Below are 26,648 nucleotides of genomic sequence, written 5' to 3' on the forward strand. Positions count from 1 at the left end.
GGAATGTGCAATATGCGATGCTGCTGGGATGTGGAGGGATTTCAATAACGGCCTTGATGTTGATCAATACTTAGATCCGTGCCAAGTTTAGCTGAATTTGGTTCTCTGTATGCAAGGAATCCACGGATACAAATGAACAATTTAGTTCTCTATGCAAAATTTGGTCATGTGGAAGATTTCAGAACTGTGCGTGAAATGTCTTTGACCAAGAGACACATTCCACGTGTTGCGGCTTTAGCATAATTGATTGTTACAGATGTCGACCATTCAATTGCCTTTGGAACCCAGTGGTGCGTATTTGCTCCTCAAGATATAAAGCCATGTTGTTCCCAGTCCAACAACCAAGACTATACTTTCAGGGATCATTTCTATAGGTTGTTCTTTGAGAAATGTGTTTCTAAGGAGTGGTCTCGCTATTCATGATGAAGATGCAGATGTTCCTTTCTGAGCAGGAGTCTGGTGGAAAGGTGTGGCTGTGTTCACTGTCCTACCACCATTGATGACTGTTCCAAGTTCTTGAATGGAACTTGGACGAAAGGATCATGTTCTGAGTGGATTTACATTGATTGTTCAAGCAAAGTCAGTCACAGTAATGTTTGCATCTGTCTCATGATGCGCTGGAATGTGCAATTTGCGACGCTGCTGGGATGTGGAGGGATTGCAATAACGGCCTTGATGTTGATCAATACTTAGATCCGTGCCAAGTTTAGCTGAATTTGGTTCTCTGTATGCAAGGAGTCCACGGATACAAATGAACAATTTAGTTCTCTATGCAACGTTTTGTCATATGGAAGATTTCAAAGCTGCGTGAAATGTCTTTGACCAAGAGACACATTCCACGTGTCGCGGCTTTAGCATAATTGATTGTTACAGATGTCGACCATTCAATTGGCTTTGGAACCCAGTGGTGCGTATGTGCTCCTCAAGATATAAAGCCAGGTTGTTCCCAGTCCAACAACCAAGACTGTACTTTCAGGGATCATTTCTATAGGTTGTTCTTTGAGAAATGTGTTTCTAAGGCGTGGTCTCACTATCCATGATGAAGATGCAGATGTTCCTTTCTGAGCAGGAATCTGGTGGAAAGGTGTGACTGTGTTCACTGTCCTACCACCATTGATGACTGTTCCAAGTTTTTGAATGGAACTTGGACGAAAGGATCATGTTCTGAGTGGATTTACATTGATTGTTCAAGCAAAGTCAGTCACAGTAATGTTTGCATCTGTCTCATGATGCGCTGGAATGTGCAATATGCGATACTGCTGGGATGTGGAGGGATTGCAATAACGGCCTTGATGTTGATCAATACTTAGATCCGTGCCAAGTTTAGCTGAATTTGGTTCTCTGTATGCAAGGAATCCACGGATACAAATGAACAATTTAGTTCTCTATGCAAAATTTGGTCATGTGGAAGATTTCAGAACTGTGCGTGAAATGTCTTTGACCAAGAGACACATTCCACGTGTTGCGGCTTTAGCATAATTGATTGTTACAGATGTCGACCATTCAATTGGCTTTGGAACCCAGTGGTGCGTATGTGCTCCTCAAGATATAAAGCCATGTTGTTCCCAGTCCAACAACCAAGACTATACTTTCAGGGATCATTTCTATAGGTTGTTCTTTGAGAAATGTGTTTCTAAGGAGTGGTCTCGCTATTCATGATGAAGATGCAGATGTTCCTTTCTGAGCAGGAATCTGGTGGAAAGGTGTGGCTGTGTTCACTGTCCTACCACCATTGATGACTGTTCCAAGTTTTTGAATGGAACTTGGACGAAAGGATCATGTTCTGAGTGGATTTACATTGATTGTTCAAGCAAAGTCAGTCACAGTAATGTTTGCATCTGTCTCATGATGCGCTGGAATGTGCAATATGCGATGCTGCTGGGATGTGGAGGGATTGCAATAACGGCCTTGATGTTGATCAATACTTAGATCCGTGCCAAGTTTAGCTGAATTTGGTTCTCTGTATGCAAGGAATCCACGGATACAAATGAACAATTTAGTTCTCTATGCAAAATTTGGTCATGTGGAAGATTTCAGAACTGTGCGTGAAATGTCTTTGACCAAGAGACACATTCCACGTGTTGCGGCTTTAGCATAATTGATTGTTACAGATGTCGACCATTCAATTGGCTTTGGAACCCAGTGGTGCGTATGTGCTCCTCAAGATATAAAGCCATGTTGTTCCCAGTCCAACAACCAAGACTATACTTTCAGGGATCATTTCTATAGGTTGTTCTTTGAGAAATGTGTTTCTAAGGAGTGGTCTCGCTATTCATGATGAAGATGCAGATGTTCCTTTCTGAGCAGGAGTCTGGTGGAAAGGTGTGGCTGTGTTCACTGTCCTACCACCATTGATGACTGTTCCAAGTTCTTGAATGTAACTTGGACGAAAGGATCATGTTCTGAGTGGATTTACATTGATTGTTCAAGCAAAGTCAGTCACAGTAATGTTTGCATCTGTCTCATGATGCGCTGGAATGTGCAATTTGCGACGCTGCTGGGATGTGGAGGGATTGCAATAACGGCCTTGATGTTGATCAATACTTAGATCCGTGCCAAGTTTAGCTGAATTTGGTTCTCTGTATGCAAGGAGTCCACGGATACAAATGAACAATTTAGTTCTCTATGCAACGTTTTGTCATATGGAAGATTTCAAAGCTGCGTGAAATGTCTTTGACCAAGAGACACATTCCACGTGTCGCGGCTTTAGCATAATTGATTGTTACAGATGTCGACCATTCAATTGGCTTTGGAACCCAGTGGTGCGTATGTGCTCCTCAAGATATAAAGCCAGGTTGTTCCCAGTCCAACAACCAAGACTGTACTTTCAGGGATCATTTCTATAGGTTGTTCTTTGAGAAATGTGTTTCTAAGGAGTGTTCTCACTATCCATGATGAAGATGCAGATGTTCTTTTCTGAGCAGGAATCTGGTGGAAAGGTGTGGCTGTGTTCACTGTCCTACCACCGTTGATGACTGTTCCAAGTTCTTGAATGTAACTTGGACGAAAGGATCATGTTCTGAGTGGATTTACATTGATTGTTCAAGCAAAGTCAGTCACAGTAATGTTTGATATGTCTCATGATGCGCTGGAATGTGCAATATGCGACGCTGCTGGGATGTGGAGGGATTGCAATAACGGCCTTGATGTTGATCAATACTTAGATCCGTGCCAAGTTTAGCTGAATTTGGTTCTCTGTATGCAAGGAGTCCACGGATACAAATGAACAATTTAGTTCTCTATGCAACGTTTTGTCATGTGGAAGATTTCAGAACCCTGCGTTAAATGTCTTTGACCAAGAGACACATTCCACGTGTCGCGGCTTTAGCATAATTGATTGTTACAGATGTCGACCATTCAATTGGCTTTGGAACCCAGTGGTGCGTATGTGCTCCTCAAGATATAAAGCCAGGTTGTTCCCAGTCCAACAACCAAGACTATACTTTCAGGGATCATTTCTATAGTTTATTTTTGAGAAATGTGTTTCTAAGGAGTGGTCTCACTATCCATGATGAAGATGCAGATGTTCCTTTCTGAGCAGGAAGCTGGTGGAAAGGTGTGGCTGTGTTTACTGTCCTACCACCATTGATGACTGTTCCAAGTTCTTGAATGGAACTTGGACGAAAGGATCATGTTCTGAGTGGATTTACATTGATAGTTCAAGCAAAGTCAGTCACAGTAATGTTTGCATCTGTCTTATGATGCGCTGGAATGTGCAATTTGCGACGCTGCTGGGATGTGGAGGGATTGCAACAACGGCCTTGATGTTGATCAATACTTATATCCGTGCCAAGTTTAGCTGAATTTGGTTCTCTGTATGCAAGGAATCCACGGATACAAATAAACAATTTAGTTCTCTATGCAAAATTTGGTCATGTGGAAGATTTCAGAACTCTGCGTGAAATGTCTTTGACCAAGAGACACATTCCACGTGTCGCGGCTTTAGCATAATTGATTGTTACAGATGTCGACCATTCAATTGGCTTTGGAACCCAGTGGTGCGTATGTGCTCCTCAAGATATAAAGCCAGGTTGTTCCCAGTCCAACAACCAAGACTATACTTTCAGGGATCATTTCTATAGTTTTTTTTTTGAGAAATGTGTTTCTAAGGAGTGGTCTCACTATCCATGATGAAGATGCAGATGTTCCTTTCTGAGCAGGAATCTGGTGGAAAGGTGTGGCTGTGTTCACTGTCCTACCACCATTGATGACTGTTCCAAGTTTTTGAATGGAACTTGGACGAAAGGATCATGTTCTGAGTGGATTTACATTGATTGTTCAAGCAAAGTCAGTCACAGTAATGTTTGCATCTGTCTCATGATGCGCTGGAATGTGCAATATGCGACGCTGCTGGGATGTGGAGGGATTGCAATAACGGCCTTGATGTTGATCAATACTTAGATCCGTGCCAAGTTTAGCTGAATTTGGTTCTCTGTATGCAAGGAGTCCACGGATACAAATGAACAATTTAGTTGTCTATGCAACGTTTTGTCGTGGAAGATTTCAGAACTCTGCGTTAAATGTCTTTGACCAAGAGACACATTCCACGTGTCGCGGCTTTAGCATAATTGATTGTTACAGATGTCGACCATTCAATTGGCTTTGGAACCCAGTGGTGCGTATGTGCTCCTCAAGATATAAAGCCATGTTGTTCCCAGTCCAACAACCAAGACTATACTTTCAGGGATTATTTCTATAGGTTGTTCTTTGAGAAATGTGTTTCTAAGGAGTGGTCTCACTATCCATGATGAAGATGCAGATGTTCCTTTCTGAGCAGGAATCTGGTGGAAAGGTGTGGCTGTGTTTACTGTCCTACCACCATTGATGACTGTTCCAAGTTCTTGAATGGAACTTGGACGAAAGGATCATGTTCTGAGTGGATTTACATTGATTGTTCAAGCAAAGTAAGTCACAGTAATGTTTGCATCTGTCTCATGATGCGCTGGAATGTGCAATTTGCGACGCTGCTGGGATGTGGAGGGATTGCAACAACGGCCTTGATGTTGATCAATACTTATATCCGTGCCAAGTTTAGCTGAATTTGGTTCTCTGTATGCAAGGAATCCACGGATCCAAACAAACTATTTGGTTATCTATGCAACGTTTTGTCATGTGGAAGATTTCAGAACTCTGCGTGAAATGTCTTTGACCAAGAGACACATTCCACGTGTCGCGGCTTTAGCATAATTGATTGTTACAGATGTCGACCATTCAATTGGCTTTGGAATCCAGTGGTGCGTATGTGCTCCTCAAGATATAAAGCCAGGTTGTTCCCAGTCCAACAACCAAGACTATACTTTCAGGGATCATTTCTATAGTTTATTTTTGAGAAATGTGTTTCTAAGGAGTGGTCTCACTATCCATGATGAAGATGCAGATGTTCCTTTCTGAGCAGGAATCTGGTGGAAAGGTGTGGCTGTGTTCACTGTCCTACCACCATTGATGACTGTTCCAAGTTCTTGAATGGAACTTGGACGAAAGGATCATGTTCTGAGTGGATTTACATTGATTGTTCAAGCAAAGTCAGTCACAGTAATGTTTGCATCTGTCTCATGATGCGCTGGAATGTGCAATTTGCGACGCTGCTGGGATGTGGAGGGATTGCAACAACGGCCTTGATGTTGATCAATACTTATATCCGTGCCAAGTTTAGCTGAATTTGGTTCTCTGTATGCAAGGAATCCACGGATACAAATGAACAATTTAGTTCTCTATGAAAAATGTTGTCATGTGGAAGATTTCAGAACTCTGCGTGAAATGTCTTTGACCAAGAGACACATTCCACGTGTCGCGGCTTTAGCATAATTGATTGTTACAGATGTCGACCATTCAATTGGCTTTGGAACCCAGTGGTGCGTATGTGCTCCTCAAGATATAAAGCCAGGTTGTTCCCAGTCCAACAATCAAGACTATACTTTCAGGGATCATTTCTATAGGTTGTTCTTTGAGAAATGTGTTTCTAAGGAGTGGTCTCACTATCCATGATGAAGATGCAGATGTTCCTTTCTGAGCAGGAATCTGGTGGAAAGGTGTGGCTGTGTTCACTGTCCTACCACCATTGATGACTGTTCCAAGTTTTTGAATGGAACTTGGACGAAAGGATCATGTTCTGAGTGGATTTACATTGATTGTTCAAGCAAAGTCAGTCACAGTAATGTTTGCATCTGTCTCATGATGTGCTGGAATGTGCAATTTGCGACGCTGCTGGGATGTGGAGGGATTGCAATAACGGCCTTGATGTTGATCAATACTTAGATCCGTGCCAAGTTTAGCTGAATTTGGTTCTCTGTATGCAAGGAATCCACGGATACAAATGAACAATTTAGTTCTCTATGAAAAATGTTGTCATGTGGAAGATTTCAGAACTCTGCGTGAAATGTCTTTGACCAAGAGACACATTCCACGTGTCGCGGCTTTAGCATAATTGATTGTTACAGATGTCGACCATTCAATTGGCTTTGGAACCCAGTGGTGCGTATGTGCTCCTCAAGATATAAAGCCAGGTTGTTCCCAGTCCAACAACAAAGATTATACTTTCAGGGATCATTTCTATAGGTTGTTCTTTGAGAAATGTGTTTCTAAGGAGTGTTCTCACTATCCATGATGAAGATGCAGATGTTCTTTTCTGAGCAGGAATCTGGTGGAAAGGTGTGGCTGTGTTCACTGTCCTACCACCGTTGATGACTGTTCCAAGTTCTTGAATGTAACTTGGACGAAAGGATCATGTTCTGAGTGGATTTACATTGATTGTTCAAGCAAAGTAAGTCACAGTAATGTTTGCATCTGTCTCATGATGCGCTGGAATGTGCAATTTGCGACGCTGCTGGGATGTGGAGGGATTGCAACAACGGCCTTGATGTTGATCAATACTTATATCCGTGCCAAGTTTAGCTGAATTTGGTTCTCTGTATGCAAGGAATCCACGGATCCAAACAAACTATTTGGTTATCTATGCAACGTTTTGTCATGTGGAAGATTTCAGAACTCTGCGTGAAATGTCTTTGACCAAGAGACACATTCCACGTGTCGCGGCTTTAGCATAATTGATTGTTACAGATGTCGACCATTCAATTGGCTTTGGAATCCAGTGGTGCGTATGTGCTCCTCAAGATATAAAGCCAGGTTGTTCCCAGTCCAACAACCAAGACTATACTTTCAGGGATCATTTCTATAGTTTATTTTTGAGAAATGTGTTTCTAAGGAGTGGTCTCACTATCCATGATGAAGATGCAGATGTTCCTTTCTGAGCAGGAATCTGGTGGAAAGGTGTGGCTGTGTTCACTGTCCTACCACCATTGATGACTGTTCCAAGTTCTTGAATGGAACTTGGACGAAAGGATCATGTTCTGAGTGGATTTACATTGATTGTTCAAGCAAAGTCAGTCACAGTAATGTTTGCATCTGTCTCATGATGCGCTGGAATGTGCAATTTGCGACGCTGCTGGGATGTGGAGGGATTGCAACAACGGCCTTGATGTTGATCAATACTTATATCCGTGCCAAGTTTAGCTGAATTTGGTTCTCTGTATGCAAGGAATCCACGGATACAAATGAACAATTTAGTTCTCTATGAAAAATGTTGTCATGTGGAAGATTTCAGAACTCTGCGTGAAATGTCTTTGACCAAGAGACACATTCCACGTGTCGCGGCTTTAGCATAATTGATTGTTACAGATGTCGACCATTCAATTGGCTTTGGAACCCAGTGGTGCGTATGTGCTCCTCAAGATATAAAGCCAGGTTGTTCCCAGTCCAACAATCAAGACTATACTTTCAGGGATCATTTCTATAGGTTGTTCTTTGAGAAATGTGTTTCTAAGGAGTGGTCTCACTATCCATGATGAAGATGCAGATGTTCCTTTCTGAGCAGGAATCTGGTGGAAAGGTGTGGCTGTGTTCACTGTCCTACCACCATTGATGACTGTTCCAAGTTTTTGAATGGAACTTGGACGAAAGGATCATGTTCTGAGTGGATTTACATTGATTGTTCAAGCAAAGTCAGTCACAGTAATGTTTGCATCTGTCTCATGATGCGCTGGAATGTGCAATATGCGACGCTGCTGGGATGTGGAGGGATTGCAATAACGGCCTTGATGTTGATCAATACTTAGATCCGTGCCAAGTTTAGCTGAATTTGGTTCTCTGTATGCAAGGAGTCCACGGATACAAATGAACAATTTAGTTGTCTATGCAACGTTTTGTCGTGGAAGATTTCAGAACTCTGCGTTAAATGTCTTTGACCAAGAGACACATTCCACGTGTCGCGGCTTTAGCATAATTGATTGTTACAGATGTCGACCATTCAATTGGCTTTGGAACCCAGTGGTGCGTATGTGCTCCTCAAGATATAAAGCCATGTTGTTCCCAGTCCAACAACCAAGACTATACTTTCAGGGATTATTTCTATAGGTTGTTCTTTGAGAAATGTGTTTCTAAGGAGTGGTCTCACTATCCATGATGAAGATGCAGATGTTCCTTTCTGAGCAGGAATCTGGTGGAAAGGTGTGGCTGTGTTTACTGTCCTACCACCATTGATGACTGTTCCAAGTTCTTGAATGGAACTTGGACGAAAGGATCATGTTCTGAGTGGATTTACATTGATTGTTCAAGCAAAGTAAGTCACAGTAATGTTTGCATCTGTCTCATGATGCGCTGGAATGTGCAATTTGCGACGCTGCTGGGATGTGGAGGGATTGCAACAACGGCCTTGATGTTGATCAATACTTATATCCGTGCCAAGTTTAGCTGAATTTGGTTCTCTGTATGCAAGGAATCCACGGATACAAATGAACAATTTAGTTCTCTATGAAAAATGTTGTCATGTGGAAGATTTCAGAACTCTGCGTGAAATGTCTTTGACCAAGAGACACATTCCACGTGTCGCGGCTTTAGCATAATTGATTGTTACAGATGTCGACCATTCAATTGGCTTTGGAACCCAGTGGTGCGTATGTGCTCCTCAAGATATAAAGCCAGGTTGTTCCCAGTCCAACAATCAAGACTATACTTTCAGGGATCATTTCTATAGGTTGTTCTTTGAGAAATGTGTTTCTAAGGAGTGGTCTCACTATCCATGATGAAGATGCAGATGTTCCTTTCTGAGCAGGTATCTGGTGGAAAGGTGTGGCTGTGTTCACTGTCCTACCACCATTGATGACTGTTCCAAGTTTTTGAATGGAACTTGGACGAAAGGATCATGTTCTGAGTGGATTTACATTGATTGTTCAAGCAAAGTCAGTCACAGTAATGTTTGCATCTGTCTCATGATGCGCTGGAATGTGCAATATGCGACGCTGCTGGGATGTGGAGGGATTGCAATAACGGCCTTGATGTTGATCAATACTTAGATCCGTGCCAAGTTTAGCTGAATTTGGTTCTCTGTATGCAAGGAGTCCACGGATACAAATGAACAATTTAGTTGTCTATGCAACGTTTTGTCGTGGAAGATTTCAGAACTCTGCGTTAAATGTCTTTGACCAAGAGACACATTCCACGTGTCGCGGCTTTAGCATAATTGATTGTTACAGATGTCGACCATTCAATTGGCTTTGGAACCCAGTGGTGCGTATGTGCTCCTCAAGATATAAAGCCATGTTGTTCCCAGTCCAACAACCAAGACTATACTTTCAGGGATTATTTCTATAGGTTGTTCTTTGAGAAATGTGTTTCTAAGGAGTGGTCTCACTATCCATGATGAAGATGCAGATGTTCCTTTCTGAGCAGGAATCTGGTGGAAAGGTGTGGCTGTGTTTACTGTCCTACCACCATTGATGACTGTTCCAAGTTCTTGAATGGAACTTGGACGAAAGGATCATGTTCTGAGTGGATTTACATTGATTGTTCAAGCAAAGTAAGTCACAGTAATGTTTGCATCTGTCTCATGATGCGCTGGAATGTGCAATTTGCGACGCTGCTGGGATGTGGAGGGATTGCAACAACGGCCTTGATGTTGATCAATACTTATATCCGTGCCAAGTTTAGCTGAATTTGGTTCTCTGTATGCAAGGAATCCACGGATCCAAACAAACTATTTGGTTATCTATGCAACGTTTTGTCATGTGGAAGATTTCAGAACTCTGCGTGAAATGTCTTTGACCAAGAGACACATTCCACGTGTCGCGGCTTTAGCGTAATTGATTGTTACAGATGTCGACCATTCAATTGGCTTTGGAATCCAGTGGTGCGTATGTGCTCCTCAAGATATAAAGCCAGGTTGTTCCCAGTCCAACAACCAAGACTATACTTTCAGGGATCATTTCTATAGTTTATTTTTGAGAAATGTGTTTCTAAGGAGTGGTCTCACTATCCATGATGAAGATGCAGATGTTCCTTTCTGAGCAGGAATCTGGTGGAAAGGTGTGGCTGTGTTCACTGTCCTACCACCATTGATGACTGTTCCAAGTTCTTGAATGGAACTTGGACGAAAGGATCATGTTCTGAGTGGATTTACATTGATTGTTCAAGCAAAGTCAGTCACAGTAATGTTTGCATCTGTCTCATGATGCGCTGGAATGTGCAATTTGCGACGCTGCTGGGATGTGGAGGGATTGCAACAACGGCCTTGATGTTGATCAATACTTATATCCGTGCCAAGTTTAGCTGAATTTGGTTCTCTGTATGCAAGGAATCCACGGATACAAATGAACAATTTAGTTCTCTATGAAAAATGTTGTCATGTGGAAGATTTCAGAACTCTGCGTGAAATGTCTTTGACCAAGAGACACATTCCACGTGTCGCGGCTTTAGCATAATTGATTGTTACAGATGTCGACCATTCAATTGGCTTTGGAACCCAGTGGTGCGTATGTGCTCCTCAAGATATAAAGCCAGGTTGTTCCCAGTCCAACAATCAAGACTATACTTTCAGGGATCATTTCTATAGGTTGTTCTTTGAGAAATGTGTTTCTAAGGAGTGGTCTCACTATCCATGATGAAGATGCAGATGTTCCTTTCTGAGCAGGAATCTGGTGGAAAGGTGTGGCTGTGTTCACTGTCCTACCACCATTGATGACTGTTCCAAGTTTTTGAATGGAACTTGGACGAAAGGATCATGTTCTGAGTGGATTTACATTGATTGTTCAAGCAAAGTCAGTCACAGTAATGTTTGCATCTGTCTCATGATGTGCTGGAATGTGCAATTTGCGACGCTGCTGGGATGTGGAGGGATTGCAATAACGGCCTTGATGTTGATCAATACTTAGATCCGTGCCAAGTTTAGCTGAATTTGGTTCTCTGTATGCAAGGAGTCCACGGATACAAATGAACAATTTAGTTGTCTATGCAACGTTTTGTCGTGGAAGATTTCAGAACTCTGCGTTAAATGTCTTTGACCAAGAGACACATTCCACGTGTCGCGGCTTTAGCATAATTGATTGTTACAGATGTCGACCATTCAATTGGCTTTGGAACCCAGTGGTGCGTATGTGCTCCTCAAGATATAAAGCCATGTTGTTCCCAGTCCAACAACCAAGACTATACTTTCAGGGATCATTTCTATTGGTTGTTCTTTGAGAAATGTTTTTCTAAGGAGTGGTCTCACTATCCATGATGAAGATGCAGATGTTCCTTTCTGAGCAGGAATCTGGTGGAAAGGTGTGGCTGTGTTTACTGTCCTACCACCATTGATGACTGTTCCAAGTTCTTGAATGGAACTTGGACGAAAGGATCATGTTCTGAGTGGATTTACATTGATTGTTCAAGCAAAGTAAGTCACAGTAATGTTTGCATCTGTCTCATGATGCGCTGGAATGTGCAATTTGCGACGCTGCTGGGATGTGGAGGGATTGCAACAACGGCCTTGATGTTGATCAATACTTATATCCGTGCCAAGTTTAGCTGAATTTGGTTCTCTGTATGCAAGGAATCCACGGATCCAAACAAACTATTTGGTTATCTATGCAACGTTTTGTCATGTGGAAGATTTCAGAACTCTGCGTGAAATGTCTTTGACCAAGAGACACATTCCACGTGTCGCGGCTTTAGCATAATTGATTGTTACAGATGTCGACCATTCAATTGGCTTTGGAATCCAGTGGTGCGTATGTGCTCCTCAAGATATAAAGCCAGGTTGTTCCCAGTCCAACAACCAAGACTATACTTTCAGGGATCATTTCTATAGTTTATTTTTGAGAAATGTGTTTCTAAGGAGTGGTCTCACTATCCATGATGAAGATGCAGATGTTCCTTTCTGAGCAGGAATCTGGTGGAAAGGTGTGGCTGTGTTCACTGTCCTACCACCATTGATGACTGTTCCAAGTTCTTGAATGGAACTTGGACGAAAGGATCATGTTCTGAGTGGATTTACATTGATTGTTCAAGCAAAGTCAGTCACAGTAATGTTTGCATCTGTCTCATGATGCGCTGGAATGTGCAATTTGCGACGCTGCTGGGATGTGGAGGGATTGCAACAACGGCCTTGATGTTGATCAATACTTATATCCGTGCCAAGTTTAGCTGAATTTGGTTCTCTGTATGCAAGGAATCCACGGATACAAATGAACAATTTAGTTCTCTATGAAAAATGTTGTCATGTGGAAGATTTCAGAACTCTGCGTGAAATGTCTTTGACCAAGAGACACATTCCACGTGTCGCGGCTTTAGCATAATTGATTGTTACAGATGTCGACCATTCAATTGGCTTTGGAACCCAGTGGTGCGTATGTGCTCCTCAAGATATAAAGCCAGGTTGTTCCCAGTCCAACAATCAAGACTATACTTTCAGGGATCATTTCTATAGGTTGTTCTTTGAGAAATGTGTTTCTAAGGAGTGGTCTCACTATCCATGATGAAGATGCAGATGTTCCTTTCTGAGCAGGAATCTGGTGGAAAGGTGTGGCTGTGTTCACTGTCCTACCACCATTGATGACTGTTCCAAGTTTTTGAATGGAACTTGGACGAAAGGATCATGTTCTGAGTGGATTTACATTGATTGTTCAAGCAAAGTCAGTCACAGTAATGTTTGCATCTGTCTCATGATGCGCTGGAATGTGCAATATGCGACGCTGCTGGGATGTGGAGGGATTGCAATAACGGCCTTGATGTTGATCAATACTTAGATCCGTGCCAAGTTTAGCTGAATTTGGTTCTCTGTATGCAAGGAGTCCACGGATACAAATGAACAATTTAGTTCTCTATGCAACGTTTTGTCATGTGGAAGATTTCAGAACCCTGCGTTAAATGTCTTTGACCAAGAGACACATTCCACGTGTCGCGGCTTTAGCATAATTGATTGTTACAGATGTCGACCATTCAATTGGCTTTGGAACCCAGTGGTGCGTATGTGCTCCTCAAGATATAAAGCCAGGTTGTTCCCAGTCCAACAACCAAGACTATACTTTCAGGGATCATTTCTATAGTTTATTTTTGAGAAATGTGTTTCTAAGGAGTGGTCTCACTATCCATGATGAAGATGCAGATGTTCCTTTCTGAGCAGGAAGCTGGTGGAAAGGTGTGGCTGTGTTTACTGTCCTACCACCATTGATGACTGTTCCAAGTTCTTGAATGGAACTTGGACGAAAGGATCATGTTCTGAGTGGATTTACATTGATAGTTCAAGCAAAGTCAGTCACAGTAATGTTTGCATCTGTCTTATGATGCGCTGGAATGTGCAATTTGCGACGCTGCTGGGATGTGGAGGGATTGCAACAACGGCCTTGATGTTGATCAATACTTATATCCGTGCCAAGTTTAGCTGAATTTGGTTCTCTGTATGCAAGGAATCCACGGATACAAATAAACAATTTAGTTCTCTATGCAAAATTTGGTCATGTGGAAGATTTCAGAACTCTGCGTGAAATGTCTTTGACCAAGAGACACATTCCACGTGTCGCGGCTTTAGCATAATTGATTGTTACAGATGTCGACCATTCAATTGGCTTTGGAACCCAGTGGTGCGTATGTGCTCCTCAAGATATAAAGCCAGGTTGTTCCCAGTCCAACAACCAAGACTATACTTTCAGGGATCATTTCTATAGGTTTTTTTTTGAGAAATGTGTTTCTAAGGAGTGGTCTCACTATCCATGATGAAGATGCAGATGTTCCTTTCTGAGCAGGAATCTGGTGGAAAGGTGTGGCTGTGTTCACTGTCCTACCACCATTGATGACTGTTCCAAGTTTTTGAATGGAACTTGGACGAAAGGATCATGTTCTGAGTGGATTTACATTGATTGTTCAAGCAAAGTCAGTCACAGTAATGTTTGCATCTGTCTCATGATGCGCTGGAATGTGCAATATGCGATGCTGCTGGGATGTGGAGGGATTGCAATAACGGCCTTGATGTTGATCAATACTTAGATCCGTGCCAAGTTTAGCTGAATTTGGTTCTCTGTATGCAAGGAATCCACGGATACAAATGAACAATTTAGTTCTCTATGCAAAATTTGGTCATGTGGAAGATTTCAGAACTGTGCGTGAAATGTCTTTGACCAAGAGACACATTCCACGTGTTGCGGCTTTAGCATAATTGATTGTTACAGATGTCGACCATTCAATTGGCTTTGGAACCCAGTGGTGCGTATGTGCTCCTCAAGATATAAAGCCAGGTTGTTCCCAGTCCAACAACCAAGACTATACTTTCAGGGATCATTTCTATAGTTTATTTTTGAGAAATGTGTTTCTAAGGAGTGGTCTCACTATCCATGATGAAGATGCAGATGTTCCTTTCTGAGCAGGAATCTGGTGGAAAGGTGTGGCTGTGTTTACTGTCCTACCACCATTGATGACTGTTCCAAGTTCTTGAATGGAACTTGGACGAAAGGATAATGTTCTGAGTGGATTTACATTGATTGTTAATGCAAAGTCAGTCACAGTAATGTTTGCATCTGTCTCATGATGCGCTGGAATGTGCAATTTGCGACGCTGCTGGGATGTGGAGGGATTGCAACAACGGCCTTGATGTTGATCAATACTTGTATCCGTGCCAAGTTTAGCTGAATTTGGTTCTCTGTATGCAAGGAGTCCACGGATACAAATGAACAATTTAGTTGTCTATGCAACGTTTTGTCGTGGAAGATTTCAGAACTCTGCGTTAAATGTCTTTGACCAAGAGACACATTCCACGTGTCGCGGCTTTAGCATAATTGATTGTTACAGATGTTGACCATTCAATTGGCTTTGGAACCCAGTGGTGCGTATGTGCTCCTCAAGATATAAAGCCATGTTGTTCCCAGTCCAACAACCAAGACTATACTTTCAGGGATTATTTCTATAGGTTGTTCTTTGAGAAATGTGTTTCTAAGGAGTGGTCTCACTATCCATGATGAAGATGCAGATGTTCCTTTCTGAGCAGGAATCTGGTGGAAAGGTGTGGCTGTGTTTACTGTCCTACCACCATTGATGACTGTTCCAAGTTCTTGAATGGAACTTGGACGAAAGGATCATGTTCTGAGTGGATTTACATTGATTGTTCAAGCAAAGTAAGTCACAGTAATGTTTGCATCTGTCTCATGATGCGCTGGAATGTGCAATTTGCGACGCTGCTGGGATGTGGAGGGATTGCAATAACGGCCTTGATGTTGATCAATACTTAGATCCGTGCCAAGTTTAGCTGAATTTGGTTCTCTGTATGCAAGGAATCCACGGATACAAATGAACAATTTAGTTCTCTATGCAACGTTTTGTCATGTGGAAGATTTCAGAACCCTGCGTTAAATGTCTTTGACCAAGAGACACATTCCACGTGTCGCGGCTTTAGCATAATTGATTGTTACAGATGTCGACCATTCAATTGGCTTTGGAACCCAGTGGTGCGTATGTGCTCCTCAAGATATAAAGCCAGGTTGTTCCCAGTCCAACAACCAAGACTATACTTTCAGGGATCATTTCTATAGTTTATTTTTGAGAAATGTGTTTCTAAGGAGTGGTCTCACTATCCATGATGAAGATGCAGATGTTCCTTTCTGAGCAGGAAGCTGGTGGAAAGGTGTGGCTGTGTTTACTGTCCTACCACCATTGATGACTGTTCCAAGTTCTTGAATGGAACTTGGACGAAAGGATCATGTTCTGAGTGGATTTACATTGATAGTTCAAGCAAAGTCAGTCACAGTAATGTTTGCATCTGTCTTATGATGCGCTGGAATGTGCAATTTGCGACGCTGCTGGGATGTGGAGGGATTGCAACAACGGCCTTGATGTTGATCAATACTTATATCCGTGCCAAGTTTAGCTGAATTTGGTTCTCTGTATGCAAGGAATCCACGGATACAAATAAACAATTTAGTTCTCTATGCAAAATTTGGTCATGTGGAAGATTTCAGAACTCTGCGTGAAATGTCTTTGACCAAGAGACACATTCCACGTGTCGCGGCTTTAGCATAATTGATTGTTACAGATGTTGACCATTCAATTGGCTTTGGAACCCAGTGGTGCGTATGTGCTCCTCAAGATATAAAGCCATGTTGTTCCCAGTCCAACAACCAAGACTATACTTTCAGGGATTATTTCTATAGGTTGTTCTTTGAGAAATGTGTTTCTAAGGAGTGGTCTCACTATCCATGATGAAGATGCAGATGTTCCTTTCTGAGCAGGAATCTGGTGGAAAGGTGTGGCTGTGTTTACTGTCCTACCACCATTGATGACTGTTCCAAGTTCTTGAATGGAACTTGGACGAAAGGATCATGTTCTGAGTGGATTTACATTGATTGTTCAAGCAAAGTAAGTCACAGTAATGTTTGCATCTGTCTCATGATGCGCTGGAATGTGCAATTTGCGACGCTGCTGGGATGTGGAGGGATTGCAATAACGGCCTTGATGTTGATCAATACTTAGATCCGTGCCAAGTTTAGCTGAATTTGGTTCTCTGTATGCAAGGAATTCACGGATACAAATGAACAATTTAGTTCTCTATGCAACGTTTTGTCATGTGGAAGATTTCAGAACCCTGCGTTAAATGTCTTTGACCAAGAGACACATTCCACGTGTCGCGGCTTTAGCATAATTGATTGTTACAGATGTCGACCATTCAATTGGCTTTGGAACCCAGTGGTGCGTATGTGCTCCTCAAGATATAAAGCCAGGTTGTTCCCAGTCCAACAACCAAGACTATACTTTCAGGGATCATTTCTATAGTTTATTTTTGAGAAATGTGTTTCTAAGGAGTGGTCTCACTATCCATGATGAAGATGCAGATGTTCCTTTCTGAGCAGGAAGCTGGTGGAAAGGTGTGGCTGTGTTTACTGTCCTACCACCATTGATGACTGTTCCAAGTTCTTGAATGGAACTTGGACGAAAGGATCATGTTCTGAGTGGATTTACATTGATAGTTCAAGCAAAGTCAGTCACAGTAATGTTTGCATCTGTCTTATGATGCGCTGGAATGTGCAATTTGCGACGCTGCTGGGATGTGGAGGGATTGCAACAACGGCCTTGATGTTGATCAATACTTATATCCGTGCCAAGTTTAGCTGAATTTGGTTCTCTGTATGCAAGGAATCCACGGATACAAATAAACAATTTAGTTCTCTATGCAAAATTTGGTCATGTGGAAGATTTCAGAACTCTGCGTGAAATGTCTTTGACCAAGAGACACATTCCACGTGTCGCGGCTTTAGCATAATTGATTGTTACAGATGTCGACCATTCAATTGGCTTTGGAACCCAGTGGTGCGTATGTGCTCCTCAAGATATAAAGCCAGGTTGTTCCCAGTCCAACAACCAAGACTATACTTTCAGGGATCATTTCTATAGGTTTTTTTTTGAGAAATGTGTTTCTAAGGAGTGGTCTCACTATCCATGATGAAGATGCATATGTTCCTTTCTGAGCAGGAATCTGGTGGAAAGGTGTGGCTGTGTTTACTGTCCTACCACCATTGATGACTGTTCCAAGTTCTTGAATGGAACTTGGACGAAAGGATCATGTTCTGAGTGGATTTACATTGATTGTTCAAGCAAAGTAAGTCACAGTAATGTTTGCATCTATCTCATGATGCGCTGGAATGTGCAATTTGCGACGCTGCTGGGATGTGGAGGGATTGCAATAACGGCCTTGATGTTGATCAATACTTAGATCCGTGCCAAGTTTAGCTGAATTTGGTTCTCTGTATGCAAGGAATCCACGGATACAAATGAACAATTTAGTTCTCTATGCAACGTTTTGTCATGTGGAAGATTTCAGAACTCTGCGTTAAATGTCTTTGACCAAGAGACACATTCCACGTGTCGCGGCTTTAGCATAATTGATTGTTACAGATGTCGACCATTCAATTGGATTTGGAACCCAGTGGTGCGTATGTGCTCCTCAAGATATAAAGCCAGGTTGTTCCCAGTCCAACAACCAAGACTATACTTTCAGGGATCATTTCTATAGTTTATTTTTGAGAAATGTGTTTCTAAGGAGTGGTCTCACTATCCATGATGAAGATGCAGATGTTCCTTTCTGAGCAGGAATCTGGTGGAAAGGTGTGGCTGTGTTTACTGTCCTACCACCATTGATGACTGTTCCAAGTTCTTGAATGGAACTTGGACGAAAGGATCATGTTCTGAGTGGATTTACATTGATTGTTCAAGCAAAGTCAGTCACAGTAATGTTTGCATCTGTCTCATGATGCGCTGGAATGTGCAATTTGCGACGCTGCTGGGATGTGGAGGGATTGCAATAACGGCCTTGATGTTGATCAATACTTAGATCCGTGCCAAGTTTAGCTGAATTTGGTTCTCTGTATGCAAGGAATCCACGGATACAAATGAACAATTTAGTTCTCTATGAAAAATGTTGTCATGTGGAAGATTTCAGAACTCTGCGTGAAATGTCTTTGACCAAGAGACGCATTCCACGTGTCGCGGCTTCAGCATAATTGATTGTTACAGATGTCGACCATTCAATTGGCTTTGGAATCCAGTGGTGCGTATGTGCTCCTCAAGATATAAAGCCAGGTTGTTCCCAGTCCAACAACCAAGACTATACTTTCAGGGATCATTTCTATAGTTTATTTTTGAGAAATGTGTTTCTAAGGAGTGGTCTCACTATCCATGATGAAGATGCAGATGTTCCTTTCTGAGCAGGAATCTGGTGGAAAGGTGTGGCTGTGTTCACTGTCCTACCACCATTGATGACTGTTCCAAGTTCTTGAATGGAACTTGGACGAAAGGATCATGTTCTGAGTGGATTTACATTGATTGTTCAAGCAAAGTCAGTCACAGTAATGTTTGCATCTGTCTCATGATGCGCTGGAATGTGCAATTTGCGACGCTGCTGGGATGTGGAGGGATTGCAACAACGGCCTTGATGTTGATCAATACTTATATCCGTGCCAAGTTTAGCTGAATTTGGTTCTCTGTATGCAAGGAATCCACGGATACAAATGAACAATTTAGTTCTCTATGAAAAATGTTGTCATGTGGAAGATTTCAGAACTCTGCGTGAAATGTCTTTGACCAAGAGACACATTCCACGTGTCGCGGCTTTAGCATAATTGATTGTTACAGATGTCGACCATTCAATTGGCTTTGGAACCCAGTGGTGCGTATGTGCTCCTCAAGATATAAAGCCAGGTTGTTCCCAGTCCAACAACCAAGACTATACTTTCAGGGATCATTTCTATAGGTTTTTTTTTGAGAAATGTGTTTCTAAGGAGTGGTCTCACTATCCATGATGAAGATGCATATGTTCCTTTCTGAGCAGGAATCTGGTGGAAAGGTGTGGCTGTGTTTACTGTCCTACCACCATTGATGACTGTTCCAAGTTCTTGAATGGAACTTGGACGAAAGGATCATGTTCTGAGTGGATTTACATTGATTGTTCAAGCAAAGTAAGTCACAGTAATGTTTGCATCTGTCTCATGATGCGCTGGAATGTGCAATTTGCGACGCTGCTGGGATGTGGAGGGATTGCAATAACGGCCTTGATGTTGATCAATACTTAGATCCGTGCCAAGTTTAGCTGAATTTGGTTCTCTGTATGCAAGGAATCCACGGATACAAATGAACAATTTAGTTCTCTATGCAACGTTTTGTCATGTGGAAGATTTCAGAACTCTGCGTTAAATGTCTTTGACCAAGAGACACATTCCACGTGTCGCGGCTTTAGCATAATTGATTGTTACAGATGTCGACCATTCAATTGGATTTGGAACCCAGTGGTGCGTATGTGCTCCTCAAGATATAAAGCCAGGTTGTTCCCAGTCCAACAACCAAGACTATACTTTCAGGGATCATTTCTATAGTTTATTTTTGAGAAATGTGTTTCTAAGGAGTGGTCTCACTATCCATGATGAAGATGCAGATGTTCCTTTCTGAGCAGGAATCTGGTGGAAAGGTGTGGCTGTGTTTACTGTCCTACCACCATTGATGACTGTTCCAAGTTCTTGAATGGAACTTGGACCAAAGGATCATGTTCTGAGTGGATTTACATTGATTGTTCAAGCAAAGTCAGTCACAGTAATGTTTGCATCTGTCTCATGATGCGCTGGAATGTGCAATTTGCGACGCTGCTGGGATGTGGAGGGATTGCAATAACGGCCTTGATGTTGATCAATACTTAGATCCGTGCCAAGTTTAGCTGAATTTGGTTCTCTGTATGCAAGGAATCCACGGATACAAATGAACAATTTAGTTCTCTATGAAAAATGTTGTCATGTGGAAGATTTCAGAACTCTGCGTGAAATGTCTTTGACCAAGAGACGCATTCCACGTGTCGCGGCTTCAGCATAATTGATTGTTACAGATGTCGACCATTCAATTGGCTTTGGAACCCAGTGGTACGTCTGTGCTCCTCAAGATATAAAGCCAGGTTGTTCCCAGTCCAACAACCAAGACTATACTTTCAGGGATCATTTCTATAGTTTATTTTTGAGAAATGTGTTTCTAAGGAGTGGTCTCACTATCCATGATGAAGATGCAGATGTTCCTTTCTGAGCAGGAATCTGGTGGAAAGGTGTGGCTGTGTTTACTGTCCTACCACCATTGATGACTGTTCCAAGTTCTTGAATGGAACTTGGACGAAAGGATCATGTTCTGAGTGGATTTACATTGATTGTTCAAGCAAAGTAAGTCACAGTAATTTTTGCATCTGTCTCATGATGTGCTGGAATGTGCAATTTGCGACGCTGCTGGGATGTGGAGGGATTGCAATAACGGCCTTGATGTTGATCAATACTTAGATCCGTGCCAAGTTTAGCTGAATTTGGTTCTCTGTATGCAAGGAATCCACGGATACAAATGAACAATTTAGTTCTCTATGAAAAATGTTGTCATGTGGAAGATTTCAGAACTCTGCGTGAAATGTCTTTGACCAAGAGACACATTCCACGTGTCGCGGCTTTAGCATAATTGATTGTTACAGATGTCGACCATTCAATTGGCTTTGGAACCCAGTGGTGCGTATGTGCTCCTCAAGATATAAAGCCAGGTTGTTCCCAGTCCAACAACCAAGACTATACTTTCAGGGATCATTTCTATAGTTTATTTTTGAGAAATGTGTTTCTAAGGAGTGGTCTCACTATCCATGATGAAGATGCAGATGTTCCTTTCTGAGCAGGAATCTGGTGGAAAGGTGTGGCTGTGTTTACTGTCCTACCACCATTGATGACTGTTCCAAGTTCTTGAATGGAACTTGGACGAAAGGATCATGTTCTGAGTGGATTTACATTGATTGTTCAAGCAAAGTCAGTCACAGTAATGTTTGCATCTGTCTCATGATGCGCTGGAATGTGCAATTTGCGACGCTGCTGGGATGTGGAGGGATTGCAATAACGGCCTTGATGTTGATCAATACTTAGATCCGTGCCAAGTTTAGCTGAATTTGGTTCTCTGTATGCAAGGAATCCACGGATACAAATGAACAATTTAGTTCTCTATGAAAAATGTTGTCATGTGGAAGATTTCAGAACTCTGCGTGAAATGTCTTTGACCAAGAGACGCATTCCACGTGTCGCGGCTTCAGCATAATTGATTGTTACAGATGTCGACCATTCAATTGGCTTTGGAACCCAGTGGTACGTCTGTGCTCCTCAAGATATAAAGCCAGGTTGTTCCCAGTCCAACAACCAAGACTATACTTTCAGGGATCATTTCTATAGTTTATTTTTGAGAAATGTGTTTCTAAGGAGTGGTCTCACTATCCATGATGAAGATGCAGATGTTCCTTTCTGAGCAGGAATCTGGTGGAAAGGTGTGGCTGTGTTTACTGTCCTACCACCATTGATGACTGTTCCAAGTTCTTGAATGGAACTTGGACGAAAGGATCATGTTCTGAGTGGATTTACATTGATTGTTCAAGCAAAGTAAGTCACAGTAATTTTTGCATCTGTCTCATGATGTGCTGGAATGTGCAATTTGCGACGCTGCTGGGATGTGGAGGGATTGCAATAACGGCCTTGATGTTGATCAATACTTAGATCCGTGCCAAGTTTAGCTGAATTTGGTTCTCTGTATGCAAGGAATCCACGGATACAAATGAACAATTTAGTTCTCTATGAAAAATGTTGTCATGTGGAAGATTTCAGAACTCTGCGTGAAATGTCTTTGACCAAGAGACGCATTCCACGTGTCGCGGCTTCAGCATAATTGATTGTTACAGATGTCGACCATTCAATTGGCTTTGGAACCCAGTGGTACGTATGTGCTCCTCAAGATATAAAGCCAGGTTGTTCCCAGTCCAACAACCAAGACTATACTTTCAGGGATCATTTCTATAGTTTATTTTTGAGAAATGTGTTTCTAAGGAGTGGTCTCACTATCCATGATGAAGATGCAGATGTTCCTTTCTGAGCAGGAATCTGGTGGAAAGGTGTGGCTGTGTTTACTGTCCTACCACCATTGATGACTGTTCCAAGTTCTTGAATGGAACTTGGACGAAAGGATCATGTTCTGAGTGGATTTACATTGATTGTTCAAGCAAAGTCAGTCACAGTAATGTTTGCATCTGTCTTATGATGCGCTGGAATGTGCAATTTGCGACGCTGCTGGGATGTGGAGGGATTGCAACAACGGACTTGATGTTAATCAATACTTATATCCGTGCCAAGTTTAGCTGAATTTGGTTCTCTGTATGCAAGGAATCCACGGATACAAATGAACAATTTAGTTCTCTATGCAAAATTTGGTCATGTGGAAGATTTCAGAACTCTGCGTGAAATGTCTTTGACCAAGAGACACATTCCACGTGTCGCGGCTTTAGCATAATTGATTGTTACAGATGTCGACCATTCAATTGGCTTTGGAACCCAGTGGTGCATATGTTCTCCTCAAGATATAAGGCCATGTTGTTCCCAGTCCAACAACCAAGACTATACTTTCAGGGATCGTTTCTATAGGTTGTTCTTTGAAAAATGTGTTTCTAAGGAGTGGTCTCACTATCCATGATGAAGATGCAGATGTTCCTTTCTGAGCAGGAATCTGGTGGAAAGGTGTGGCTGTGTTTACTGTCCTACCACCATTGATGACTGTTCCAAGTTCTTGAATGGAACTTGGACGAAAGGATCATGTTCTGAGTGGATTTACATTGATTGTTCAAGCAAAGTCAGTCACAGTAATGTTTGCATCTGTCTTATGATGCGCTGGAATGTGCAATTTGCGACGCTGCTGGGATGTGGAGGGATTGCAACAACGGCCTTGATGTTAATCAATACTTATATCCGTGCCAAGTTTAGCTGAATTTGGTTCTCTGTATGCAAGGAATCCACGGATACAAATGAACAATTTAGTTCTCTATGCAAAATTTGGTCATGTGGAAGATTTCAGAACTCTGTGTGAAATGTCTTTGACCAAGAGACACATTCCACGTGTCGCGGCTTTAGCATAATTGATTGTTACAGATGTCGACCATTCAATTGGCTTTGGAACCCAGTGGTGCGTATGTGCTCCTCAAGATATAAAGCCAGGTTGTTCCCAGTCCAACAATCAAGACTATACTTTCAGGGATCATTTCTATAGGTTGTTCTTTGAGAAATGTGTTTCTAAGGAGTGGTCTCACTATCCATGATGAAGATGCAGATGTTCCTTTCTGAGCAGGAATCTGGTGGAAAGGTGTGGCTGTGTTCACTGTCCTACCACCATTGATGACTGTTCCAAGTTTTTGAATGGAACTTGGACGAAAGGATCATGTTCTGAGTGGATTTACATTGATTGTTCAAGCAAAGTCAGTCACAGTAATGTTTGCATCTGTCTCATGATGCGCTGGAATGTGCAATATGCGATGCTGCTGGGATGTGGAGGGATTGCAATAACGGCCTTGATGTTGATCAATACTTAGATCCGTGCCAAGTTTAGCTGAATTTGGTTCTCTGTATGCAAGGAGTCCACGGATACAAATGAACAATTTAGTTCTCTATGCAACGTTTTGTCATGTGGAAGATTTCAGAACTCTGCGTTAAATGTCTTTGACCAAGAGACACATTCCACGTGTCGCGGCTTTAGCATAATTGATTGTTACAGATGTCGACCATTCAATTGGCTTTGGAACCCAGTGGTGCGTATGTGCTCCTCAAGATATAAAGCCAGGTTGTTCCCAGTCCAACAACCAAGACTATACTTTCAGGGATCATTTCTATAGTTTATTTTTGAGAAATGTGTTTCTAAGGAGTGGTCTCACTATCCATGATGAAGATGCAGATGTTCCTTTCTGAGCAGGAATCTGGTGGAAAGGTGTGGCTGTGTTTACTGTCCTACCACCATTGATGACTGTTCCAAGTTCTTGAATGGAACTTGGACGAAAGGATAATGTTCTGAGTGGATTTACATTGATTGTTAAAGCAAAGTCAGTCACAGTAATGTTTGCATCTGTCTCATGATGCGCTGGAATGTGCAATTTGCGACGCTGCTGGGATGTGGAGGGATTGCAACAACGGCCTTGATGTTGATCAATACTTGTATCCGTGCCAAGTTTAGCTGAATTTGGTTCTCTGTATGCAAGGAATCCACGGATACAAATGAACAATTTAGTTCTCTATGAAAAATGTTGTCATGTGGAAGATTTCAGAACTCTGCGTGAAATGTCTTTGACCAAGAGACGCATTCCACGTGTCGCGGCTTCAGCATAATTGATTGTTACAGATGTCGACCATTCAATTGGCTTTGGAACCCAGTGGTACGTATGTGCTCCTCAAGATATAAAGCCAGGTTGTTCCCAGTCCAACAACCAAGACTATACTTTCAGGGATCATTTCTATAGTTTATTTTTGAGAAATGTGTTTCTAAGGAGTGGTCTCACTATCCATGATGAAGATGCAGATGTTCCTTTCTGAGCAGGAATCTGGTGGAAAGGTGTGGCTGTGTTTACTGTCCTACCACCATTGATGACTGTTCCAAGTTCTTGAAAGGAACTTGGACGAAAGGATCATGTTCTGAGTGGATTTACATTGATTGTTCAAGCAAAGTCAGTCACAGTAATGTTTGCATCTGTCTTATGATGCGCTGGAATGTGCAATTTGCGACGCTGCTGGGATGTGGAGGGATTGCAACAACGGCCTTGATGTTAATCAATACTTATATCCGTGCCAAGTTTAGCTGAATTTGGTTCTCTGTATGCAAGGAATCCACGGATACAAATGAACAATTTAGTTCTCTATGCAAAATTTGGTCATGTGGAAGATTTCAGAACTGTGCGTGAAATGTCTTTGACCAAGAGACACATTCCACGTGTCGCGGCTTTAGCATAATTGATTGTTACAGATGTCGACGATTCAATTGGCTTTGGAACCCAGTGGTGCATATGTTCTCCTCAAGATATAAAGCCAGGTTGTTCCCAGTCCAACAACCAAGACTATACTTTCAGGGATCATTTCTATAGTTTATTTTTGAGAAATGTGTTTCTAAGGAGTGGTCTCACTATCTATGATGAAGATGCAGATGTTCCTTTCTGAACAGGAATCTGGTGGAAAGGTGTGGCTGTGTTCACTGTCCTACCACCATTGATGACTGTTACAAGTTCTTGAATGGAACTTGGACGAAAGGATCATGTTCTGAGTGGATTTACATTGATTGTTCAAGCAAAGTAAGTCACAGTAATGTTTGCATCTGTCTCATGATTTGCTGGAATGTGCAATTTGCGACGCTGCTGGGATGTGGAGGGATTGCAATAACGGCCTTGATGTTGATCAATACTTAGATCCGTGCCAAGTTTAGCTGAATTTGGTTCTCTGTATGCAAGGAATCCACGGATACAAATTAACAATTTAGTTCTCTATGAAAAATGTTGTCATGTGGAAGATTTCAGAACTCTGCGTGAAATGTCTTTGACCAAGAGACACATTCCACGTGTCGCGGCTTTAGCATAATTGATTGTTACAGATGTCGACCATTCAATTGGCTTTGGAACCCAGTGGTGCGTATGTGCTCCTCAAGATATAAAGCCAGGTTGTTCCCAGTCCAACAACAAAGACTATACTTTCAGGGATCATTTCTATAGGTTGTTCTTTGAGAAATGTGTTTCTAAGGAGTGTTCTCACTATCCATGATGAAGATGCAGATGTTCTTTTCTGAGCAGGAATCTGGTGGAAAGGTGTGGCTGTGTTCACTGTCCTACCACCGTTGATGACTGTTCCAAGTTCTTGAATGTAACTTGGACGAAAGGATCATGTTCTGAGTGGATTTACATTGATTGTTCAAGCAAAGTAAGTCACAGTAATGTTTGCATCTGTCTCATGATGCGCTGGAATGTGCAATTTGCGACGCTGCTGGGATGTGGAGGGATTGCAACAACGGCCTTGATGTTGATC

The 26,648-nt window shown here is 42.1% G+C and overlaps 43 non-coding genes across 43 annotated transcripts; all 43 read left to right on the top strand.

Annotated features, from left to right (window-relative positions):
* Window positions 1-343: 343 nt before the first annotated feature.
* LOC134025695 (small nucleolar RNA U3) lies at window positions 344-556 on the top strand. The gene has a single exon (XR_009931208.1). It is a non-coding gene; the product is annotated as a small nucleolar RNA U3 (small nucleolar RNA).
* A 404-nt stretch (window positions 557-960) lies between these two features.
* Window positions 961-1,173, top strand: LOC134025596 (small nucleolar RNA U3). The gene has a single exon (XR_009931112.1). It is a non-coding gene; the product is annotated as a small nucleolar RNA U3 (small nucleolar RNA).
* Window positions 1,174-1,579: 406 nt separating this feature from the next.
* On the top strand, window positions 1,580-1,792 carry LOC134025709 (small nucleolar RNA U3). The gene has a single exon (XR_009931221.1). It is a non-coding gene; the product is annotated as a small nucleolar RNA U3 (small nucleolar RNA).
* Window positions 1,793-2,198: 406 nt separating this feature from the next.
* On the top strand, window positions 2,199-2,411 carry LOC134025754 (small nucleolar RNA U3). The gene has a single exon (XR_009931264.1). It is a non-coding gene; the product is annotated as a small nucleolar RNA U3 (small nucleolar RNA).
* Window positions 2,412-2,815: 404 nt separating this feature from the next.
* Window positions 2,816-3,028, top strand: LOC134025726 (small nucleolar RNA U3). Its single transcript, XR_009931237.1, has one exon. It is a non-coding gene; the product is annotated as a small nucleolar RNA U3 (small nucleolar RNA).
* Window positions 3,029-3,433: 405 nt separating this feature from the next.
* LOC134025592 (small nucleolar RNA U3) lies at window positions 3,434-3,645 on the top strand. Its single transcript, XR_009931108.1, has one exon. It is a non-coding gene; the product is annotated as a small nucleolar RNA U3 (small nucleolar RNA).
* A 406-nt stretch (window positions 3,646-4,051) lies between these two features.
* On the top strand, window positions 4,052-4,264 carry LOC134025800 (small nucleolar RNA U3). Its single transcript, XR_009931307.1, has one exon. It is a non-coding gene; the product is annotated as a small nucleolar RNA U3 (small nucleolar RNA).
* A 404-nt stretch (window positions 4,265-4,668) lies between these two features.
* On the top strand, window positions 4,669-4,881 carry LOC134025677 (small nucleolar RNA U3). The gene has a single exon (XR_009931189.1). It is a non-coding gene; the product is annotated as a small nucleolar RNA U3 (small nucleolar RNA).
* Window positions 4,882-5,287: 406 nt separating this feature from the next.
* LOC134025731 (small nucleolar RNA U3) lies at window positions 5,288-5,499 on the top strand. Its single transcript, XR_009931242.1, has one exon. It is a non-coding gene; the product is annotated as a small nucleolar RNA U3 (small nucleolar RNA).
* A 406-nt stretch (window positions 5,500-5,905) lies between these two features.
* Window positions 5,906-6,118, top strand: LOC134025609 (small nucleolar RNA U3). The gene has a single exon (XR_009931124.1). It is a non-coding gene; the product is annotated as a small nucleolar RNA U3 (small nucleolar RNA).
* Window positions 6,119-6,524: 406 nt separating this feature from the next.
* On the top strand, window positions 6,525-6,737 carry LOC134025718 (small nucleolar RNA U3). The gene has a single exon (XR_009931230.1). It is a non-coding gene; the product is annotated as a small nucleolar RNA U3 (small nucleolar RNA).
* Window positions 6,738-7,143: 406 nt separating this feature from the next.
* On the top strand, window positions 7,144-7,355 carry LOC134025743 (small nucleolar RNA U3). Its single transcript, XR_009931253.1, has one exon. It is a non-coding gene; the product is annotated as a small nucleolar RNA U3 (small nucleolar RNA).
* A 406-nt stretch (window positions 7,356-7,761) lies between these two features.
* LOC134025610 (small nucleolar RNA U3) lies at window positions 7,762-7,974 on the top strand. The gene has a single exon (XR_009931125.1). It is a non-coding gene; the product is annotated as a small nucleolar RNA U3 (small nucleolar RNA).
* Window positions 7,975-8,378: 404 nt separating this feature from the next.
* LOC134025678 (small nucleolar RNA U3) lies at window positions 8,379-8,591 on the top strand. Its single transcript, XR_009931190.1, has one exon. It is a non-coding gene; the product is annotated as a small nucleolar RNA U3 (small nucleolar RNA).
* A 406-nt stretch (window positions 8,592-8,997) lies between these two features.
* On the top strand, window positions 8,998-9,210 carry LOC134025689 (small nucleolar RNA U3). Its single transcript, XR_009931202.1, has one exon. It is a non-coding gene; the product is annotated as a small nucleolar RNA U3 (small nucleolar RNA).
* Window positions 9,211-9,614: 404 nt separating this feature from the next.
* Window positions 9,615-9,827, top strand: LOC134025679 (small nucleolar RNA U3). The gene has a single exon (XR_009931191.1). It is a non-coding gene; the product is annotated as a small nucleolar RNA U3 (small nucleolar RNA).
* A 406-nt stretch (window positions 9,828-10,233) lies between these two features.
* Window positions 10,234-10,445, top strand: LOC134025755 (small nucleolar RNA U3). The gene has a single exon (XR_009931265.1). It is a non-coding gene; the product is annotated as a small nucleolar RNA U3 (small nucleolar RNA).
* Window positions 10,446-10,851: 406 nt separating this feature from the next.
* LOC134025611 (small nucleolar RNA U3) lies at window positions 10,852-11,064 on the top strand. The gene has a single exon (XR_009931126.1). It is a non-coding gene; the product is annotated as a small nucleolar RNA U3 (small nucleolar RNA).
* Window positions 11,065-11,468: 404 nt separating this feature from the next.
* LOC134025710 (small nucleolar RNA U3) lies at window positions 11,469-11,681 on the top strand. The gene has a single exon (XR_009931222.1). It is a non-coding gene; the product is annotated as a small nucleolar RNA U3 (small nucleolar RNA).
* A 406-nt stretch (window positions 11,682-12,087) lies between these two features.
* LOC134025766 (small nucleolar RNA U3) lies at window positions 12,088-12,299 on the top strand. The gene has a single exon (XR_009931276.1). It is a non-coding gene; the product is annotated as a small nucleolar RNA U3 (small nucleolar RNA).
* Window positions 12,300-12,705: 406 nt separating this feature from the next.
* On the top strand, window positions 12,706-12,918 carry LOC134025612 (small nucleolar RNA U3). Its single transcript, XR_009931127.1, has one exon. It is a non-coding gene; the product is annotated as a small nucleolar RNA U3 (small nucleolar RNA).
* A 406-nt stretch (window positions 12,919-13,324) lies between these two features.
* Window positions 13,325-13,536, top strand: LOC134025604 (small nucleolar RNA U3). The gene has a single exon (XR_009931119.1). It is a non-coding gene; the product is annotated as a small nucleolar RNA U3 (small nucleolar RNA).
* Window positions 13,537-13,942: 406 nt separating this feature from the next.
* On the top strand, window positions 13,943-14,155 carry LOC134025594 (small nucleolar RNA U3). The gene has a single exon (XR_009931110.1). It is a non-coding gene; the product is annotated as a small nucleolar RNA U3 (small nucleolar RNA).
* A 406-nt stretch (window positions 14,156-14,561) lies between these two features.
* LOC134025622 (small nucleolar RNA U3) lies at window positions 14,562-14,773 on the top strand. Its single transcript, XR_009931136.1, has one exon. It is a non-coding gene; the product is annotated as a small nucleolar RNA U3 (small nucleolar RNA).
* Window positions 14,774-15,177: 404 nt separating this feature from the next.
* On the top strand, window positions 15,178-15,390 carry LOC134025680 (small nucleolar RNA U3). The gene has a single exon (XR_009931192.1). It is a non-coding gene; the product is annotated as a small nucleolar RNA U3 (small nucleolar RNA).
* A 406-nt stretch (window positions 15,391-15,796) lies between these two features.
* Window positions 15,797-16,008, top strand: LOC134025616 (small nucleolar RNA U3). Its single transcript, XR_009931130.1, has one exon. It is a non-coding gene; the product is annotated as a small nucleolar RNA U3 (small nucleolar RNA).
* A 406-nt stretch (window positions 16,009-16,414) lies between these two features.
* LOC134025681 (small nucleolar RNA U3) lies at window positions 16,415-16,627 on the top strand. Its single transcript, XR_009931193.1, has one exon. It is a non-coding gene; the product is annotated as a small nucleolar RNA U3 (small nucleolar RNA).
* Window positions 16,628-17,033: 406 nt separating this feature from the next.
* LOC134025627 (small nucleolar RNA U3) lies at window positions 17,034-17,245 on the top strand. The gene has a single exon (XR_009931141.1). It is a non-coding gene; the product is annotated as a small nucleolar RNA U3 (small nucleolar RNA).
* A 406-nt stretch (window positions 17,246-17,651) lies between these two features.
* Window positions 17,652-17,864, top strand: LOC134025573 (small nucleolar RNA U3). The gene has a single exon (XR_009931088.1). It is a non-coding gene; the product is annotated as a small nucleolar RNA U3 (small nucleolar RNA).
* Window positions 17,865-18,270: 406 nt separating this feature from the next.
* LOC134025819 (small nucleolar RNA U3) lies at window positions 18,271-18,482 on the top strand. Its single transcript, XR_009931325.1, has one exon. It is a non-coding gene; the product is annotated as a small nucleolar RNA U3 (small nucleolar RNA).
* A 406-nt stretch (window positions 18,483-18,888) lies between these two features.
* On the top strand, window positions 18,889-19,100 carry LOC134025778 (small nucleolar RNA U3). Its single transcript, XR_009931287.1, has one exon. It is a non-coding gene; the product is annotated as a small nucleolar RNA U3 (small nucleolar RNA).
* A 406-nt stretch (window positions 19,101-19,506) lies between these two features.
* On the top strand, window positions 19,507-19,719 carry LOC134025574 (small nucleolar RNA U3). The gene has a single exon (XR_009931089.1). It is a non-coding gene; the product is annotated as a small nucleolar RNA U3 (small nucleolar RNA).
* A 406-nt stretch (window positions 19,720-20,125) lies between these two features.
* On the top strand, window positions 20,126-20,337 carry LOC134025634 (small nucleolar RNA U3). The gene has a single exon (XR_009931147.1). It is a non-coding gene; the product is annotated as a small nucleolar RNA U3 (small nucleolar RNA).
* A 406-nt stretch (window positions 20,338-20,743) lies between these two features.
* Window positions 20,744-20,955, top strand: LOC134025820 (small nucleolar RNA U3). Its single transcript, XR_009931326.1, has one exon. It is a non-coding gene; the product is annotated as a small nucleolar RNA U3 (small nucleolar RNA).
* A 406-nt stretch (window positions 20,956-21,361) lies between these two features.
* LOC134025821 (small nucleolar RNA U3) lies at window positions 21,362-21,573 on the top strand. Its single transcript, XR_009931327.1, has one exon. It is a non-coding gene; the product is annotated as a small nucleolar RNA U3 (small nucleolar RNA).
* A 406-nt stretch (window positions 21,574-21,979) lies between these two features.
* Window positions 21,980-22,191, top strand: LOC134025822 (small nucleolar RNA U3). The gene has a single exon (XR_009931328.1). It is a non-coding gene; the product is annotated as a small nucleolar RNA U3 (small nucleolar RNA).
* A 406-nt stretch (window positions 22,192-22,597) lies between these two features.
* Window positions 22,598-22,809, top strand: LOC134025823 (small nucleolar RNA U3). Its single transcript, XR_009931329.1, has one exon. It is a non-coding gene; the product is annotated as a small nucleolar RNA U3 (small nucleolar RNA).
* A 406-nt stretch (window positions 22,810-23,215) lies between these two features.
* On the top strand, window positions 23,216-23,428 carry LOC134025712 (small nucleolar RNA U3). The gene has a single exon (XR_009931224.1). It is a non-coding gene; the product is annotated as a small nucleolar RNA U3 (small nucleolar RNA).
* Window positions 23,429-23,834: 406 nt separating this feature from the next.
* On the top strand, window positions 23,835-24,047 carry LOC134025613 (small nucleolar RNA U3). Its single transcript, XR_009931128.1, has one exon. It is a non-coding gene; the product is annotated as a small nucleolar RNA U3 (small nucleolar RNA).
* A 406-nt stretch (window positions 24,048-24,453) lies between these two features.
* Window positions 24,454-24,665, top strand: LOC134025623 (small nucleolar RNA U3). Its single transcript, XR_009931137.1, has one exon. It is a non-coding gene; the product is annotated as a small nucleolar RNA U3 (small nucleolar RNA).
* Window positions 24,666-25,071: 406 nt separating this feature from the next.
* LOC134025521 (small nucleolar RNA U3) lies at window positions 25,072-25,283 on the top strand. Its single transcript, XR_009931038.1, has one exon. It is a non-coding gene; the product is annotated as a small nucleolar RNA U3 (small nucleolar RNA).
* A 406-nt stretch (window positions 25,284-25,689) lies between these two features.
* Window positions 25,690-25,901, top strand: LOC134025576 (small nucleolar RNA U3). Its single transcript, XR_009931091.1, has one exon. It is a non-coding gene; the product is annotated as a small nucleolar RNA U3 (small nucleolar RNA).
* A 406-nt stretch (window positions 25,902-26,307) lies between these two features.
* On the top strand, window positions 26,308-26,520 carry LOC134025692 (small nucleolar RNA U3). Its single transcript, XR_009931205.1, has one exon. It is a non-coding gene; the product is annotated as a small nucleolar RNA U3 (small nucleolar RNA).
* The last annotated feature ends 128 nt before the right edge of the window (window positions 26,521-26,648 follow it).

This window comes from Osmerus eperlanus, chromosome 8, assembly GCF_963692335.1.
Source record: "Osmerus eperlanus chromosome 8, fOsmEpe2.1, whole genome shotgun sequence".
Classification (NCBI taxonomy): domain Eukaryota; kingdom Metazoa; phylum Chordata; class Actinopteri; order Osmeriformes; family Osmeridae; genus Osmerus; species Osmerus eperlanus.